General features: G+C 44.3%; 1 long non-coding RNA gene across 1 annotated transcript; it reads right to left on the bottom strand.

Annotated features, from left to right (window-relative positions):
- Window positions 1–4,553: 4,553 nt before the first annotated feature.
- On the bottom strand, window positions 4,554–6,275 carry LOC109384792 (uncharacterized). The gene is made up of 3 exons (XR_002124488.1): window positions 6,190–6,275; window positions 5,200–5,278; window positions 4,554–4,674 (listed from the first exon to the last, which is right to left on the bottom strand). It is a non-coding gene; the product is annotated as an uncharacterized LOC109384792 (long non-coding RNA).
- Window positions 6,276–14,296: the final 8,021 nt, after the last annotated feature.

The following is a 14,296-nucleotide window of genomic DNA, read 5'->3' as shown; positions in this document are numbered from 1 at the left end:
ATAAATTATAATTAAGAAAATAAAATGACTGTATAATAGTCTCTGCTAAGAAGACTAAGTTTCGCTGAACAACCCCAGTACTGGGCTCGTTATGCTCAGGTCTGCTCACACCAACAACAAGAGGACAGCTCTCCCTCTGAGCTGTTCCTCCATATATGGCACAGCGTTGTGTACAAAAGGGCTGCTGGACCCCAAGAAGACTGGGAGAGTGTAGATGGATTAAGAGAACATTTCCCGCACCTGCCTCGGCATAGGAACCACCTGGGACACCTCTTTAAAAAAAAAAAAAAATTCCCAGGCTCCCTTTCTGGAGATTCTGATCCTGTCGTATTTTTCAACAGGTGATCAGGCAAGCTTAAGAAATTATTATAAACCCCTAGCACTGAACAGTGTGCGGCGACCTGCCCCCCTCCCGAACACACACACACACACACACACACACACACACACACACACACACACACACAAGCATCGCCGCATGTCATGCTTACACGCATGGCCAAAATGGACTTGAAGGTTCCTGAATCAAATCTGAGTGTCATTCACATCAGACCCAAGGGGACAAACATGAGAAGAAAGCTCACTGCCCTAGTCTAGATTTTTCCAGGTAACTTCACTGCCGGACGCCGCAGCTGTCTCACTAGTGAGAAAAGCACAGGTGATCCGCACGTTTCGACGCGGGAAAACAATTCCACCTGCAGAGGAGGAAGAGCGGGCTAGACAAGCCTCATCTGGACTGCGGGGGAGTGCAAGCCCAGGTGGGGAGCCAGAAGCTAGGTCACCCCGGCCGCCCGGGGCGTCCGAGCTGAGAGGCGGACGCCTGGAAGACCCGGTGCGCGGCAGCTCGGCACGAGTATTCCCGAGGCCCGCCAACCTCCACCGGACAGGACACAGCCGCCGAGGGGGAGGGAGACCAAGCGGAACCACTCTCGGCCCGGACCGCCTGAGTCCTGGCGCCAGGACGCGCCCTCCGGGACAACCCGGCCGACCCCACGGGAAACGACGGGCTGCCGGGACCACCCCTCAGCGAGACCGAAGTGGAATGAGGGAAAGCTGGGGGTCCCGGGGCGCTAAGGCCCGCGCGGACCGGAGGCCACCGCGGCCCCGCAGCTGTCTCCTTACCTCATGGGATCCCCCGGGCTCCGCGCTCGGCACTACCCAGGAGAAGCTGGGCAGCCGCCACCACAGTTGCCAGGGTTGCCGGGGGGCCGGAAGGGGGAGGCCACAGGAAAGGGGAGGGGACGGGGCGGAGAGAGTAAAGAGTTCCTGAGAAGCCGGAAACCGCGACCTTCCGCGCTTTACGGCCCCCGAGCAGGCGTACGCCGGCTCGTAGCCTCATTTGCGCAAGCGCGCGGTGACGTCATCGCTGCAGTCCCATCCTTGCACGTGGGGCTTGTTTGGGTTTTGCTATGTCCCATGAAAAGAAGAGGAAACAGGCTATCGAATCTGATGTATATTCTTGCGGAAACATTTTCTGATGCCCATATGTGGCAATTTCAGAAGAAAAACTTAACGAGTTTTCTTGATGAGCCATATGGCTCATGCCATTACCAGGTATATGAATTTGAGAGAAACCTAGTTGTCTGTATGAGATGGTGGATGAAATAAAGTGATATGTAATATGTTGATCACATTCTGTTTGCATGCAGTAAGTAGTGGACAGGCTGTATAGATTTCTGCCTGTGTCCTCAGGTGCCATCATTTTAGTTATACATTTTTATTAGTTTCAGGTGTACAACACTGCGATGGTTATACTTTTTACCCCTCAAAGTGACTCAGGTGCCATCATTTTAAAATGCTAAGTCCCAAAGCTGCTTCAGTGAATGCTATGTTGTATAGATTCTAAATTCTGTGATAGTGCTCCCAAGAGTGTTAATGTTTTGGTTTTAGCAGGTAATGAACTCCGTTACACCCAAGTTGCAGATTTTCATGCCTCTGATCAGTAGTGACTCCTATTTTAATTCAGTTCTTCAGCTCTTAGTTACAAGCTGCTTCTTGTGTGCATAGCCCATGCACAAGTCGCCCAGAGACTTTGGGTAAGTTTACACGTGGAATTGGGAGTTCACCTTCTGAACTCCCCTTTCTGAGTCTCCCCCTCACTCTCCAGTAGCCTGGGTTTCTGTAAGGCCCGTTACCTGGTCTCCAGAAACATGGTGGGCTTTACTATTGGAGTTTCAGCTGCCAGATGCCTCAGGCTGCTTGCTCCAAGTTTTGACTTTCCTCCCAAAACTGCCTGCTTTTGTTCAGTCTCCAGAGCTCTCAGGTTATTTTCTGTATTTTGTCCAAAGTGTATAATTATTATTTGTGGGATGATCTGTTTGTTGGGCGCTTTCTCCTCCATAATGGAAGTTGACACCCCCGCCTCCCCCCAAATACTTAGGCTTTCATATCATTAACTGGAGTTCAATGTTTCAAGTTTTGTTTTTTTTTGTAAAATGTACTTATAATGAAAAAAATATGTGTGCCATTTCCTTTTCCATACAATTTTTGGGACATAACGATGTATAATGTGTGCTTTATTCTTTTTTATTTATTTATTTATTTATTTAGCTGAGCCGTACTGCCACCCGTTGGCAGCTCAGCGGCTGCTCAGCTCGGGCCGGGAATCGAACCGCTGTTTCTCAGAGCTCAAACTCTTGAGCGAGCTCTTAACCAACTGAGCCACTCAGCTGGCCCTATTCATTTTTTTTTTTAAGATTTTATTGGGGAATTGGGGGAGGGGAACAGCGTTGAGGAATCAGGGAGGCAGAACAGACAAGTTGCTGTCCTTTTGTTCTTCAGTCTAGTTGTGGAGAACATCACTTCACTGGCCCATGTTGGTATTATCATTGCGCTCTTCCCTTGTGAGGCAGATCAGTCACCAGCCACTGGATGGCCACTCACGGCGACTCACGGCAGCCCAGCTCCAGGTTGAGCTGTTGTTCACCATCTTAGCTGTAGAAGGCGCAGCGTCACTGGCCCTCATGTGGGATCTAAACCGGGGCCCTGCTGCTCAGAGCTGGTGTCCCAAGCCAACTCTTAATCAATGCGCCACTTGGCCAGCCCTGTGTACTTTATTCTTTAAAGCAATACTTCTTTTAAAATTTGCCTATTTACAACATGAAATCTCTTGCTTTTCTTTCTCTCCTTTCCCTTCCTGTGGCTGTAAGCTCTCTACAAGCAGCCTATGATCAAGGTGTTTACATTAAGTCAGGAGGCTTTATCTGCTAATGGATCAGTTAGAACAGCTCTATTTGGCTGTGACTTCCTGTGTCACACCTGACAGTAGTCATTTCTCAGAATCTTCTTTTCCCTTCAGTGTGTCACTGAATCCATTTCACTGCTGCTCCTGTGAACACTTTGGGACACTCGCACAGTTATGTTGATGGTGCGTCATTGAGCACAATCTGTTTTGCCTCCACTTTGAAGATGCCTGCCCTCACCAGGCAACCGGATGCCCCACGTTGAGAAGCTCCTAAGTCAGAGGTCGAAGGGAATTCTTTCTTTAATTGTTTTCTGTGTCTCTCACCATGCTCAGCTAAGTGACTACACCTGACCTTTTCAGGAAGACTCAAATACCACTGTAATGCTTTCCCTTCCCACACCACCCACTCACTAAGGCACAGCACATCCTTGAGCTGACTCTTCATCCTCCTCGAGTCCCAAGGAAAGTCCGCCTGTCGTGAGTCTATTTTTACTTAGAGACTTGTTCTTCAGTTAGGATCCTTGATATATGTTTTCTTTCCTATAAGCTGCAATATAGCTGAGTGAAACAAATTGTAACTGAATAAAAGAAAGGATAATTGAATACTGTCTAGAAAGCAGCCGAACATTTAGGGAGCAACTAGGAGACAGTTACTGATGGAGGCTCTTTGAAGTTCAAACCACCGTTGGAATCCACCTACAAACAGATTTTACCCTTTTCCTTTTTCTCCACAGCAGAATGAGAGCAGTAGAAAATTCTCCAGCGCTAGCCTCCAGCAGCCCCCTTCACAGCACTCTTTGCTGCTCAGAAAGAGTGATCCATACGCTGGGACCTAGCGAGTGCCCCACTATGTCAGGCTTCCTCTGGAAGCAGTTTGCTTTAGTCACATATGGAATATGCAGCAGAAGTTAATGAGGGGCACTGAGGAAGGGAGATTTGAGGACTTGCTTTGAAGCTGTTTCACTATTTGGGGGAAGTGGTTGATGGAGATTATTGGGTTCTAAGGCCCTCCCAAACTTCCCTTCACCCCATAGGTGTCACCACTTGGGCTCTGGGAATGAGACTGTTGCCCATATAAGACTGTGAGTTAGTGGGCCTGGGAGAGGGGGGTCGCAGGCAGTTGTCTGCACCTCTGAAGGGGTCTACTCAATCCTAAACACAGCTGTGCAAGAGATGGGAACCCTGTGGAACAAATGTGGGAGGGCTAGGAAGCTAGAATACCTTGCTGGAAAATTTCCAGAGGAGACACCCCATCTTCAGAAGTCTAAGGAGGATGGGACATGGGCCAGCTTCTCACTGAAGCCAATTTCAGGAAGCTACTCCCATCCATATGCTACCAGATGTACTTTATCCAGAGACCGGACTGTGAGTACTGGGAAAGGCCACAGTGTTACATTCAGACAGACCTGGGTTCTAATCCTGGCTCCAGCTCTGGCTGGCTGCTTGATCCCAGGCAAGTTATTCCACTCTTTGAGACTTGCTTTCTTTATCTATAAAATGGGGTAAAAACAGTTATCTGGTACACAGTATAGTATATTGTATTTAAATTTTTCATGTATTAATAATTTCTGAATTTATAACCATTTATTAAAATTGGACTTCATTTTAAAAACAATATAGATCAGCGGTTCTCAACCTTTCACAGGGGTCACCTAAGACCATCGGAAAACACATATTTTCGATGGTCTTAGGAACCGAGACACCACTCCTCTATCCGTCTCCAGGCCCCATTCAGATACGCCCACATACGAGTACCTGGCAACCCCTGTGAAAGGGTCATTTGACCCCCAAAGGGGTCGCGACCCACAGGTTGAGAACCGCTGATATAGATAATATAAAAATTAAAAAGCTCCCAAAAAATATGCATTGAAAAATAATCGCCCACTCTTGTTCTCCTTCCTGAGTAATGTGTTGCCTTTTGCATTATGGGGTAAATGTTATTAGTGTGAATAGCTACTATTTATCAGGGAGTTACTTTGAGTCAGGATGGTTTCTTATAACATCACTACATTCACCTGTTTGGTTTACAGTGTTATCCCTGCTCTGTGGGCAGGAAGCAGGCTCAGAGGGGTAGAACATTTTGCCTGGCAATACCTGTAAAGGAGAGAAGGCAGAATTTAAAAACCCAAGTAATTACATGTTTGTAACTCTCTTAGAACAACCGATATTAACTCCTCCCACCCACAGACCTGATGCCTTTCCATCAGGAGCTGGGCAGATGAGTTCCCCAGGAGACAGCGAGGGAGGGTGTATTTTATACAACATTGTAGTAAAACTAATAGTATTATAGCAGGTGCTGCACTAAGTCTGCTAAGTTCTTTACATGGATCCTCATGTAAGCCTCATAACCACCCTCTGAAGGAGGTGCTACCGTTCCCATTTTATGGAAGATAAAATCAAAGCTCAGAGAGGTTGAAGAATTTGGTCAACTTCTTAGAAAAGCAGCAGCAGAGACAAGATTCGAATCCAGGCAGTCCAACAGGAGAGCCTAAGCTCTTCAATACTCTACTCTGTCTCTTGGGGATGTGGCTAAGACAAGGTGAAGGGTTGGAAGCTGGACAAGCAAGAGGGAGCTAATGTAATAGACGCGGAGAATGTGCTGGGATTAGGGAGGGAGGTTTCCATGTGGAGGGGCAGATGGTAAGACCCGAAAGGGTAAGACATGAGAGCCATGAGCACGGTTCTGGGGCTAGGATTCCAGAAATAAAAGAGATGACTCCTAGGCGCTGAGCATTTGAGAGGACAAATATAAACCACACGTGGATCAACAGAACTAGGTCAGTAGTAATGACATCACAGCTACCAGACTCGCTGTTCTAGTTACCTACTACTGCACAAAACCACCCCCCACACATAGTGGTGTAAAACACCTGTTATCTATTTTGCCTATGAATCTGCAGTGTGGGCAGGACCTGGTGGGGTCAGCTTGTTTCTGTTCAATGTGGCATCAGCAGGGGAGGCCTGAAGGTTGGGGATTGGAATCATCTGAAAGTCTGCTCACTTACATGTCTGGTAGTTGAAGCTGGTTGTCAGCCGAACACATAGATGCTGGACTCTCTCTGCTGCTGCTCCACTTCCTCCTAGCACAGCGACTGGGTGACATCATTAATCATTAGGAGATGCAAATGAAAACCATGATGAGCTACCACTACACACCTAGTAGAATGTCTAAAATAAAAAAGGCATACCCATATGGTCGAGGATACTCATACAACCACTTTGGATAATGGCTTGGCAGTTTCTTAGGAAGTTAAACCCACATTTACCGTATGACTCAGCCACGCAACTCCCCAAGAGAAATAAAAGGACATATCCGTTACAAAGACTTACACATGAATGTTCATAGCAGCTTTATTTGAACTAGCCCCAAATGAAAAACAACCAAAATGTCCATCAACAGGTAAATGGTTAAGTCAATTATGGTAAAGCTACACAATGAAATACAATTCAGCAACAAAAATGAATTAACTATTGATACATGCATGCAACAACATGAATGGCTCTTAAATTATGCCGAGTGAAGGAAGCCAGACAAAAGTGTATGTGCAGTATTATTCAATTTATGTAGGTCTAGAAAACGCAAACTAACCTATAGTGGCAGAAAGCACACCAATGGTTGTCCAGAGATGCTGAAAATGGGGCTGAGGGAGGAATGACCAAGGGGCATGGAGACACTTTTGGGGTTGATGGATATGTTCAATCTCTTGAGAGTGGTGATGGTTTCACAGGTGTAGACATGTCAACATTTATCAAATTGTACCCGTTCAGTATGTGCAGTTTACTGTGCACTAAATGCATTTCAATTGAAAAAATACAATTACTAGGGTGGAAAAGAAAGAAGGGCATGTAGGATGGGATGTGTTGTGGCAGCCATCTTGGAAAATACAACCTATCTCATTGACCAAGTGTTTCCAATTTGCCAGGCACTGTGTGTGCTAATTGCCTTTAAAGTACTGTCATTGAATCACCCAACAACCCAACCTGAATGGGTGATGAGGAGGTGGCCAATTATTTTATTATTATTATTGTTTTGACTGTTATCATTGAGCCATGAGGTCTTGGTCCTTGGGAGGGGAGTCTCAGGGCTCTGGTGACCAGGACCTCAGGGCTTTTCGACCTGAGCTGTAAAAGAAACTGCTATCCACTTCTTGGGATCCACAAGGAAACAGAGGCTCCCTTTAGGGAGCCACATGGAGAGTCAGTGAAGCCCAGATCACCTCTTTGGCAGGGTAGTCTCCCCTTCTTTTGCTATATTAGTCACTTTGGACAGGTAGAAGCCTGCCCATCATCCTTTAGTAATTGAATCCTTTCCTCTGGAAATCACTATGTTGCAACTTGAAGTCCTCCAAGATGAGCTGACATTGCCCTTCTTCTACCCCTGCCTCTTAGCGTCTAGAGGGGCACAAGGGACCCAGGCCGGGCCAGCCTCCTGCCCACAGTGATTGGTTTGGGCAAGCACATTATCCAGGCTAGGTCAACCAGCATCAGCCTTGGACCTGTGCTCTAGGGAACAGGAAGGACACGTTCCTTTTCCCCTGGGGTGGCTAACCTGGCAGACTCGAGTCTTGGGTACCTGGTGGACATCTCTCTACCACATGGAGACAGCCTGCCTGAGAACCAAACTGAAACAGGGAGGCAGAGTAGAGAGAAGGAAAGAGATGTGTTTCTGACATCATAGTTGGAAGTCCAAGGATCTAGCCATACCTGAAGCTGGACCTCCCCAGGACTTCTGTTTTATGGGCCAATAAACCACCTCCTTTGCTTAAATCAATTGCAGTTGGGTTTCTGTTCCTTGCAGATGAAGTCATGCTCTGCACTTCACCCCAGCACTAAGATGTCCCATCCTCTCTCCTCCAGAGCCCAAATTAGGGGCTTTCTGAGAGACTCGGATATTGGGGCTGGCTCCCCACCCCCATACCTAGGAAGGAAGCACATACCAAGACCCTGGTTCTGGGGACACAAGGAGGGCTCAGTTTGAGACATGCTGCACCCTCTGTCCTGGGGTTGATATGGAGATGGTAACCCAACTAAGGCTTCCGAGAGGAGCCACCATGTCCCGGCCTGGCTGGGCCCTGCAGCTCTGGCTGCTGCGCTCTGCCTCAGGTGAGGTCTTCCCTTCTCTTTCCCCCAGGTTTCTCCTTTATAATAGGGGTGGGGGCTACTCAACAGATACATCTGGTTTAGGAGCCCATGAAGGAGGGGCCTTTTAGGTTGGGGAGAGTATTGGAGGCCAGGGGCCAGGACAGCTGCTGCACAATCCTGTGGACCCCTCACCCCCACCCCAAGAAGAACACAGGCCTGAGTGATGGGAGGGTACCATGAAGGGCAGAGGTCACTGGGGAAAGCATCACCAGCCAGGGCTTGGGTTAGACCTGGAATGATGGGGGGGGGGGGGGGGGAAGGCAGCTGAGGGATAGCAGGAAGGGCACTAGGCAGAGAGGTAGTACTTTGACAGGTGAGGTCACCTGTGCAATGCTGTCCAACTAAGCTTAACAGAAGCAGTAGCAACAGGCGACATATATTAAGCAGTCACTGTGGGCTAGACTTTCACCTCACTGAATCCTTATGACAGTTCTGTGAGGTAAGTCCCATGACCTCCACTTTACAGGTGAAACTGGGCTTACACAATGTGTCCAGTCACACAGCTCGGGCCAGCAGGGCCAACCTGGAGGTAGCAGGATGGGTGGGAGGGCTGCTGTGCCAGAGGGATGTGCAAACTGGGAGATGGGCAACACTGTTCTGCAGCTGGTGAAGGCCCTACGATGGGGAATAGGGTAGGGGCCTGCTCCTCACTCTACCTATGGAAATGGGACGAGAGAGACACTGGGGGTTCTGCAGCAGAGTTACCCTAGGTGCACTTGTACCAGAGACAGGAGAGGGGTGAGGGAGAGGGGTGCCCAGGACTAGGACTGAAGGCACTAGAGGAGCTGATGGGACGAGAGGGAGGAGAAGCCCAAGGTGGTGAGGACAGACATGGCTTTGAGACAGAAGTGGTCAGGGGTCAAGTGCTGCAGAGACGTCAGGAGATGAAGGTGAGGAGACACCATCAGGCACTGGGTCTTGGTGTTCGTGTGTGGGGTGGGAGAAAGGGGTTTGTTCTTTTCAAAATGTAAAATTTTTGGTCTGTAGTAATAAAACGTGAAAAATACAATTAAACAGGAGTAGGAATATTTAAAAGTATAAGACCTCCCATAATCTTAAACCCACTCACTATTAATGGCTTCAAATATTTCCTTTCGACTTTGGAATATGAGCAAAAACAGATAAACCCATATGTATTCAAATTCCAATTGTTCCACGTCTTTGACAAATATTACCTGTCTTTTTCAGTTTAGCCATTCAGGTGTGTGGGCAGCTGATCTCATTGGAGTCTTAATTTCAATTTCCCTGATGACTAATAAGATTGAGCCTTTCATATATTCATTGAACTTTCGGATGTCCTGTTTAGTGAAGGACCTGTTAAGTCTTTTGCCCATTTTCTATGGGTTTGTTTGACTTTTTCTTTATGTAGGAGGTCTTTACACAGTCTAAATTTAACTCCTCTGTTCGCTATATGTGTTGTGAATTATCTTCCATTCCATAGCTCTTTTCACTGTTGAAGCTCCAATTTTAATGTTCAATTCATAGTTTTTCCATTATAATTGCTTTTTTTGGTGTTGTATTTAAAAATCATTGCCTATTAAGATTTCTAAGGTCCTTTTCTATGATTCTAAGATTTATGCTTGTAAAGATAGTCTCCTAGGTTTTCTTCTAAAAGCTTTATTATTTTACCTCCTAAATTTCGATATATAATCCAGCTGAAAACTGATTTTTGGTTGTAGTCTGCTAAGAGTAGAAGTTAAAACTCGCTTCCTGTGGATATCAGGTTGACCCAGCACCATTTTTTGAAAGACCTGTCCTTTTCCCACAGCCATGTCATGAAACTTTATACAACTTCTGGATTCTGTCTTTCGTTCCACTGGTCCACTGTCTATCCTTGCACCAATATCACACTCTTTTCATTACATTAGACTTTTAATGTCTTGGTTCCTGGTAGTATGAATCCTCCAGGTTTGCTGTTCTTCAAGATTGCCCTGGGTATTCTAGCTCCTTTACATTTCCATAATCTTTTTAGAATCAGCTTATTATTTTCCACAAAGACGACCTGCTGGGGCGTGACTGGGAGTGCTTTCACACTGTGTATCAGGTTGGAGAGTACTGACAGCTTTGTAATACCAATGTTCCAATGCATGCATATAGTATAACTCTCCATTTATTTACGTTTTCTTTAATCTTGGGTTAAAGAAAAGTCATGACGTATTTTTTCTATGGTTTTTGTTGCAAAAATGCGTCATGACTTTTCCAACAACCCAATATTTCATGATTTTTTATTATGTTGTATAGATTTCAGTATGGAGGATTTGCATACATTTTGTGAAATTTATTTCTAGGTGTTTAACATTTTTTGATACTACCATAAATAGTATTGTTTTGTTTTCATTGTGTATTTGTAGCCAATATATAGAAAATGCAATTTATTTTCAATATTCACCTGATATCCAGTGACCTTGCTAAACTCATTTATTAATTCTAATAGTGGATACATTTTAAAATTTACTATGTATATTGTCAGGTTGTCTAAAATAATGAAAGTTTAATTTCTTCCTTTCCAGTATTATGTTTTTAAAAACAACTTTTTTGAAGCATAAATGTCATAAAATTCACTAATTTTATTTTATTTATTTTTTTAAAGATTTTTACTGGGGAATTGGGGGATGGGAACAGTACTGGGGAATTGGGGGAAGGGGAACATACAAGTTGCTGTTGTTTTGTTCTTCAGTCTAGTTGTGGAGGATGTTGCTTCACTGGCCCAAGTTGGCACCATCATTGTGCTCTTCCCAGGCGAGGCAGATCAGTCGCTGGCTTCTGATGGCCGCTCACGCTGGCTGCTGGCTGCTCACACTGGCTGCTCACACTGGCTGCTGGCTACACACGGTAGCCCATGGCAACCCACTGCCACAGGGGCTGCAGCCTACGCCGGCGCCAGCGCTTCACAGCAGCCCAGCTCAGGTTGACTGTTGTTCAGCATCTTAGCTGTAGAGGGCAGTGTCACTGGCCCTCATATGTGGGATCCGAACCGGGGCCCTCTGGCGTCCCAAGCCAGTTCTTAACCATCGCGCCACTTGGCTGGCCCAAAATTCACTAATTTTAAATGTACAATTTGTTTTTAGTAAATGTACCAAGTTGTGCAACTACCACCATAACCTAGTTTTAGAACATTTTAGCACCTAAGACACCTCATGCCTGTTTACAGTGACTACTTGAGCAGCATCCCACACGTTTTTTGACATGTCGTGTCCTTAGTTTCATTCAGGTCAAAATACTAATATACTTCCTGATTTATTCTTTGACCCATGGATTACTTAGAAGTATGTTATTTACTTTCCAAATATCTTATTTACTTTCCACCTACATGTGTGACTTGAATCCTTTTAAATGTATTGAGACTTTTTTTTTAAGGCTTAGAGTATTGTCTAAGTTGATAAATGTCCCGAGGGCACTTGAAAAGCAACGTGTATTTGACAGTTGTTGGGTGTTGTCTGAATACCATTTAGTACATATTGGGGGATAGTATTATTAAAGTCATCTTCATCCTCAGTGACTTTCTGTCTACTTGTTCTATCAAATATTGAAAGATGGGTGTTGAAATCTCTGACTGTTACTGTGGATTAACCTTTTTGCTGTCAGTAATGTTCTTTGCCCTGAAATCTACTTTATCTGATTTTGATACCAACACTTCAAGTTTGAAAAAAATTCATAGTAGCATGGTATAGCATTTTCACCCTTTTTCTCTTAAGCTATTTTCATCTTTAAGTGGGTTTCTTGTGGGTGAAATATATAGTTGGATCCTTTTTTAAAAATCTAATCAGGCTTTTGAGGCTTTTAGACCACTTACCTTTAATATGATTGATATGGTTGGGTGTATGTCTTCCTGGTAGACTGACACTTTTATATCATTAGGTATACACTTTTATCTCTCGTAATGTTTCCTGCCTTAAAGTCTACTTGGTCTGATATTAGTTTTCTACAACAGTTATACTAATGTTTTTACTTTCAATCTTTTGATATCCTAATATTTAAGGTGTATCTTTTGTTAGCAGCATATAGTTGTTTTTTTAATCCATTATGACTTTCTTATAGCCTTTTAATTGCAGAATCTAGTCCACTGATATTTAATTACTAATACATTTAGGTTTATATCTACATTATTTTCCTCTTATTTCTTGTTTTTGGGTTATTTTAAACAATGTTATTCCCTTCTCTAATAACTTATTTATACATTTTAAATTATTCTTTTAGTGATTACACCTACAGATTAAAATATGCATTTCTGACTTAATAGTCTAAGACAGTATTACTTTGATCACTTCTCCAATAAGTCTAGAACTTCAGAGCATTTTAACTTTACTTACCTCCTCCCCACTTTTGAGTTGATCTTATAGACATTTTAAGTCAATAATATTTTAAAGACATTTCTTTTGCTTTGTACAGACAATATTTATATTTATCACATATTTACCTTTTCTAGTACTCTTCATTTCTCCATGCATTTCCATATTTCCACCTAGGATCATTTCTCTTTTGTCTGAAGATTTGAGGATTCCTTTTGTGCAAGTCTGATGGTGAAAAATCATCTCAGCTTTTCTTTATCTGAGAACACCTTTATTTTAAAGGCTATTTTCATTAGGTAAAAAATGTCTATGTTGGCAGTTTTTTTCACACCAGAACTTTAAATGTGTCTTTTCATTGTCTTCTGGCTTCCATCATTTCTGATGACAAGTCAACCATCAGTCTTAGTATAACACAGTACAATGATCAAATCAGGAAATTAACAATAAAATATAATTAAATTTACAAGTCTTATTCAAATTTCAACAATTCTCCCATCAATATTCTTTAGAGCAAAATTAGAAAAAAAAAAATCTGGTCCAGGATTCAAACCAGGATCGCATGCTGCATTTAGTTTTCATGTCTCTTTAGACTCCTCTAATCTGGAACAGTTGCATAGTCTTTATCTTTCATGTCAGCGAGCAGGCCCGTTATTTTGTAGGATGTCCCTCAGTTTGGGTTTGTCTGGTGTTTCCTCATGACTAGATTCAGGTTATGCATTTTTGGCAGAAACACCACAAAAAGGAGGCTGTGTCCTCAGTGCGTTATATCAGGAGGCACATGATGTCTATTTGTCCCATTCCATGTGGTTAAGCTGTGCCTGCCAGGTTCCTCTACGGTAAATTACATTTTTTCTCTCTCTCTCTCTGTAGTTAGTAAGTAACTTTGGGGGAAGTACTTTGAGAATATATGAGTACCCTGTCCTCAAAACACATGCACACACACAAAAACACAAACCAAAACCCCACAATGCTCACTAGTTTTATCATCTATTGATGTTCCTTGCCTGAGGAATTATTACTGTGGTGGTAGTCAAATGATTTTTGAATTCCATAATTCCTTCTACAATTATTAGTGGGAAGTCCATCAAAGGCAGTTTTGATAGAATTCCATGTACTTCTCATTTGCCTCTGTTCCTAGGCCCTCGCCCTTTAGGGCTTTCAACTGAAATCCTGGTATATTCACGGGGGTCTCTCCTTTTGAGAGATCTTGAACTCTCATTTTTATCTTCTCAGCACTGTGATTCTGCAGAAATTCTGCCCTGCTTTACAGAGGTTTGGACTTAGCTTGTTAGGCTCCCATCTTGTAAAATTTAAGACTTCAGTAAACGGTGTGAAACCCAAACATATTTTTGAGGTCCCTCAAACCTTCAATTTTGTCACTCTAGGCTGTGAGACTATTAAAAAACAACAACAATAGGGCCGGCCGAGTGGCATGCTGGTTAAGAGTTGGCTTGGGAGTGCCAGCTGTGAGCAGCAGGGTCTCTGTTCAGATCCCACATGAGGGCCAGTGACGCTGCGCCCTCTACAGCTAAGATGGTGAACAACAGCTCCACCTAGGACCTGGGCTGCTGTAAGCTACCGTGAGTGGCCAGCAGCCAGCGTGAGCGGCTGGCAGCCGATGTAAGCTGCCATGAGCGGCTGTCCAATGGCCGGCGACCAATCTGCCTCACCTGGGAAGTGC

Source organism: Hipposideros armiger, unplaced genomic scaffold (assembly GCF_001890085.2).
Source record: "Hipposideros armiger isolate ML-2016 unplaced genomic scaffold, ASM189008v1 scaffold_102, whole genome shotgun sequence".
Lineage (NCBI taxonomy): Eukaryota > Metazoa > Chordata > Mammalia > Chiroptera > Hipposideridae > Hipposideros > Hipposideros armiger.
The sequence above is the reverse complement of the archived record's forward strand: the minus strand, read 5'-3'. Positions and strand labels throughout refer to the sequence as shown.